Below are 6,216 nucleotides of genomic sequence, written 5' to 3'. Positions count from 1 at the left end.
ACAATGAGATGATGCACCCTCTCATGGTTCATCGCCTGTCGTATTTGGATTGTTTATGCCGCTTTTAGGTTATATTGATGTAGTTATTAGATGCAATTTGCTCGCTATTATTGTGGGTGGATGTGTAGGGTAAATGCTTTGTCAACTATAATTGTCCCTGGGAATTTGTGACGAAGTTGCGAGCTTCGGCTTCTACTGGAGGTTGTGCTTCACTACTCGCAAATCGGAAGGGGAAACGAGGTTGAGGTCGAAGCTTTTGACCAGGCCATACTTCAAAGGATGAAGACTGAATCTTCGTGGGATTAAGTGAAGAGCAGAAGAGAGAGCTGCACATGAGAATGGAAAAAACACAGGCACAAGTGATGGAGCTAGTGGATATTAGAGAGAACATGAGAATGAGAGCAAAGCGGGGGAGCGGAGACAATTTCTAAAGGGTTGATATACCCGAGAGATTGATAGACGAAAATATATTTAACTTTGACAATCTCGTGAGATTGAATTTTGTAAGTAATTCGTGACTTTTGGTAGAAATAGTAACTTACTTCAATGGTCATAACATTTTTTTTTCCGGTTCGTTACTATTAAGGGTTTATTAGTTAATAATTATCCTCATGTAACATTGGCAATCTGAGAGTGAGTAATTATGTTTAGATGGCCGCACGTTATTGTCCTTCTAAAAATTAGCGGGCACCGGAAATTTATTCTCTCTTAGTTCTGTAGGCTCGTATAGAAGGTGACTTGCCCATAAGTATAGGGCATGCCGGGCCAGTACTGCACCTCACAGTAGCCCTCGGTCCAAGATACACTTGCGGCCCGAGTCCCTTTATCATCTCTAGTTGCGACTGTGATGTTCTGTTTTACTAAAGAAGAGTTCCATACCAAAGGCCCAGTAGCACAGACAATTATACGCCTGACACGTTATTTTTTAAAAAATAAAAAATCTCGACACGTTGGAACATATTATACATACATGATAAATTAGGGGGTGCATGAAAACGTTTTCAGAAACAAAATTTCTGTTCCAAACCTACTTCTGGAACAGAAATTTGTTTGGTAATGCAATTCTATTTTTCTATTTCTGAAACAAAAAGTTGTTTCAGAAATAGATTTAAAGAAGAAATGTGAAACAAAAATTTTCTACTTTTCCGAGAAACAGAAATAGAAATCTTATTTTTTCTCAAATACCCGCCGCCGCCAACCACCACCCGGCCGCCGCCGGTCGCCCATCGCCGTTGTCGGTCTCCACAGCCACCTCCGGCCGTCGTCCGGCCAACACATTTTTCAGAAGTAGAAATTTTATGTCGTTATCAAACACATTTTTTTCTCAGAAACTCATCCAGAAACGTAAATAGAAAAAACTATTTCTAACCGTAAATCTATTTCTGAAACAGAATGGTTATCATTCACCCCCTTAGTATATATAAAAAATATCAGCGGTGAGTTTCTTTTTTTCTTTATTTATGGATTCATGATTAGCTTTTTTTAGGGGGGATGGCTAGAAATATTAATTTTGAAGTGGCTGGATTTATGACTCAAGTATATATATATATATATATATTAATTCTTAATTTATTGAAAATACTTAAATTTGATATTAAATGCATGTCGAAATAGCATGTCGGGATGCTAGATTTGTATGTCGCCGACGTGTTTGGAACGCCGACCACATGTTTCTCATATGTCAAAGAGTATCGGTGCTTCCTAGGCCAAATGTTCATTTTCCTTATGTGAAAGTAGGGCTGTAAAAATGAGTCTGCTACAAAAATAGGTCACAAATCCTCTATTTTAACTCAATATTATGGAAGTAGGTTATAAATGGGCCAGCTTAAAATTGAGATAAGGTCATAATGTGTTTTACAGGACTCCAAGGTCTCCTCCCCCATCTCTCTCTCTCTCTCTCTCTCTCTCTCTCTCTTCGACTCTTCCTCAAATCGAGCCCTGGACACCTTTAGTTCGCGCCTCATCCTCTCGTTCGACGCTTTGAGCTCTTCAATTCGCTTCACCAACTTGGCAATCTCAGCATTCTTGGATCAGACCACACCCTCCAGCATCGGGATCAGGGACGTTGTCTCTCAGGTGAGCTTGTGCTCGAGGAGCTCAGTCTTGAGGCACGAATCGCGCTGGCAGAGAAGCTCAGAGATAGCCAGGAGCATAGCTGCACTAAGCGACGGAGTGCAGGAATCAGGTGTTCAAGGAGCAGCCAATGCGATCTTCTGGGAGGAGATTTTCGGCAGTTTCGGCGAATTCAGTCATAGTAGAATGTTGAAGGGGAAATGGCACAATCACCCTTGAATTTTGGCTCAATATGCAATATGATCCATGAGCTTTAACTCAATATGTAATATCCTCCATAAACTTTCAATTTGTTTAATATGATACCTAGACTTTTGGTACAAGTATCATTTAGTCCCTAAATTATATGAAAATATTCAATATTATCCCCGAACTTAAATAAATGAATGAATAATATTGAACATTTTTATACAATTCAATAATTAAATTGAACATGTACCAAAAATTCAAAAATGATATTGCACGTTCGGTTAAAGTTCAAGGACTACATTGAACAAATTTAAAATTCAGGAACCACATTGCACATTAGGCCAAAATTCATGGACTATTTGTGTCATTCTTCCAAAATTGAAGGATCGAAGTTAGCATTGCTTTCACACGCATTGCGAGCTCACAATAGAAGGATAACATTGAACTTTTTTCATATAGTGTAGGGACTAAATTGAACATTATACCAAAAGTCCATGGATGACATTGCACATTAGCTTAAAGTTCAATGACCATATTAAACAAATTTAAAGCTCGGGATCACATTGCAAGTTAGGTTGAAGTTGAGGAACTATTTCTGCTGTTTTCCCAAAATTGAAGAATGGAAGTTTGCGTTGCCCTCTCACGGATGGTGAGCTCACAATTTCAACCTTTGATTTGTATTTTTTTTTTGGGGTTGAAACCTTTGATTCAATAGGTCCGATATGGCATTTTGTGTTATATAGATATGGTTTTCAGAGATTCATGTGTATTGACGTTGAGTCTGATTTCGTATCAGGCTTCTTAATTCCCTGCCTGTGACTCCATGAGCAAGCTTCACATTGTTTCTCTTTCATTTGGTAATGATGTGTGTGTATGTAACTCGGGCCAAGCGCATGAGCTTTGTTCAAACTTGAATTGTTACCATTTACTGATATGTAAAAAAAAAAAATCGTCTTGTTATCTAGACCATATTGAAATCGAACTGTCTATATTTCAGAATCGCTTACATTGGTTGTGAGATTCGTGATTTGTGTTCAATTAAGCCTCTCAAAGAGTATCCATGAAATTTCTAAAGTGCGATTGATCGGGAGAGAGTTCAGCGCCTATGACGTGTTTGATGAAATTCCCAAGTTGGCAACGCGATTGGCTATTGGTTGTTTGTTCGTGGCATGTGTGCTTGGTTGCTGTTGATGATTGATATGTATTCATAGTACACGTGGTATTGCTGCTTTATTTGAGTTCGGATTATTTCCTATGCAACCATGAGATTTCCATAGATCAAACTTGCTTTGTTTTTTTTTTTTTTATAACCTATTTTTCAGGGTCTGGAAGGTGGTGTTGGTTCTGAGAAGATGGCCGGTACAGGAGGACAAAATTGCTTCGACTCTGTTTTGGGTTCATTTGACTCTGCAGTTCAAAGAAGATGACTCGAGCTGGAAAATCAAATTCGTTCCAACTTCGTTGTAATTGCCCGCTAGGTGTTCGTTAAAATTTCTTGGCAAGTCAGAAAATTTTTCAGCATATATAAGTTCACGTCAGTTGCGCAAATCAGAATATTCACAAAGCCTCCACTGTTTCAGCACCCAGAATGCATTCGATACTTTCTTGCTGTCCAAGATGCTGGTTAGTTTGGGTCCAAATACTTGCTCTGTCTTGTGCGTGCCTCCATATATTCACATGGAGAGCAATGCATGGTGCGGTTTTCTTCTTGTCGGAAAGATTACGGCCCGAAATCCGTCTATATTTAACCCAAAACCAAAGCCCAAACTCGTTTTATGATTTATAATACGATACCCGAACTCCCTCACGAACTCGAAGAGTCGGTCCATGGAGCCACTCTTCTTCAAAGACAACGATCTAAGGAGAAAAAGTGCTTTAAAAAAAAAAAAAGTTGAATCCCGGGTCGGGTATGGATAGAGAAATTAACATTCCAAATAAGCTGACTAAAACGAGTTAAATGTGACACGTGACAAAAAGATCGAGGAAAAGACCCACGTTTTTCTTGCACTTTGCCGTCCACCCAGCGTATAAAAAATACGGCGTCCCCCGTTCACCCAATCATCATCATCATCTTCTTCAATTCAGTCCTCCCTTCACTGATGTCCATTTCCACTTCTTTCGCTGCTTTAGCCATGTACGCCGCTGAGGTCGTCCCATCTCTCTCTCTCTCTCTCTCTTAACCTCTGTGGGTTACAGTAATCTTTAATGTGGTAATGGCGGTTCTTTGCAGGTTTATGCAGCTCCGGACGGCAAAAGAAGCAAAGTGGGCGATGACGACAATAGCTATCCACGTGAGATGCGGCCATCATGGGTCCGATCGCTTTCGTCTTCTGCTTCAAGAATTACGGAGGAAGAGCCATCGAGAAGCTCGCCTTTTCTCTCCGAGAAGCAGAGCAAGTCGCAGAGCTCGCCACGGTTGGCCCCTCAGTTTGATGGGCTCAACTGCTTCGAGACCATTGTGTATCGCTGACCATCGATCATGCTTCTTCTGGATCACCCGTTCTGCAGCCGGTTTAGAGCCTTTTTGCCGCGTCGTTTCATGCATGACACAGAGTTATCGGTGTGCGCTTTTATCCGATTGTGTATGGTGATTCCTAATCGAGATGCAAATACGCAGAGAGCATATTAGAAGTCCGGCTATTGCTGGTAATTTGTGTCATCTTGTTGCAGCTATGAATCCGATTGGGTGCGTCGATTTTGTGCCGAGACTGGCACATAGGCATGTTATGTCAACATCACATTTGTTTACGTGGATATTGGCCGTCCTACGTGGCATTATTGCATTGGCGTGAATAATATTTAATAGTATTTCTTTTTATTTTTACTACATTTTTATATTTTCTTTTGCTTTTCTGTTTTTTTTTTTTATTATTAATCCTTGGACGAGGGGTAGCGGCCCTCACCCGCCCTTGCTATGTCCGACGAGGGCTTGCCCCTGATTCTAACTATTGCTGCTTCTATTTTTTTTTTCTTTTGCTTTTTTTTAATTAAATTTAAATGAAAAAAATACTAAAAATTATATTTGGGCTAAAATAACGTTGTTTTGGCCATTATCATCGCCACGTATGGGAGAGAAAATATAAAAATATCACGATAATATTTTATGTTAACCAAATTTGATAGAGTTAATAGAAGAACTCGATTGCACCCATTTAACAAGTTTTAGAATTTGATTGAACATTTTTATAATTTTTAGGACTCAATTACATTTTTATGATAAGTTTTAGGACTTTTGGTGCACATATCTCTTAAAAATAGGGGTGAACGGTTCGTCCGGTCCGGTTGAGGGAAGACCACGGCCGGTCCGATTTGGGACGACGTCTAAGGGTTTCCGGTCCACGGTTCCAAAAAGTGAATGCACACTTTGATAGAAGACACGATCGAGCTCAAGGTCGAGGAAACAAGGGTCGATGTACCGATGAACCTAAATGACCTAAACCTAAACAAAAAGTAAATGCTAGGTTTTTTTTTTTTTTTATTTTAAAAAAAGGACCGGACCGCCCTGTCACCGGTTCCAATTTTAGGTACCGGGAACCGGACCGGATCCACCTAAAATCGGGAACCGGACCATATGTCCCGGTCCGGTTCGGGCGGTTTTTTTTGCTCACCCCTACTAAAAATACGAGAGGGAGGGAGAGAGAGAGAGAGAGAGAGATTGCTCTCCACTGTCGCACCACAATCACCAGGTGTCACCGACGACCTTTGCTCAAATCAAGCTCTCCCTTGTGGTCAACAAGGGTTGTCAACCACTCGCCACGACCCAAATACCCATGCCTGCCATCCCTCACCCTCACTTGCCCTTCCCCACAATGCTGGGGAGTCGACCTCAATGCCTAATTTCTCACCCCGCTTTTATTTGATTTTATTTTTAATTTAACTTATTTTCATTTTATTTTACATAAAATTTGTATTAACAATTACATTTAGACCAAAATGACGTTGTTTTAACCACGT

Source organism: Rhodamnia argentea, chromosome 8 (genome assembly GCF_020921035.1).
Source record: "Rhodamnia argentea isolate NSW1041297 chromosome 8, ASM2092103v1, whole genome shotgun sequence".
Taxonomy (NCBI): Eukaryota; Viridiplantae; Streptophyta; class Magnoliopsida; order Myrtales; family Myrtaceae; genus Rhodamnia; species Rhodamnia argentea.
Note: the sequence above shows the minus strand (reverse complement) of the source record.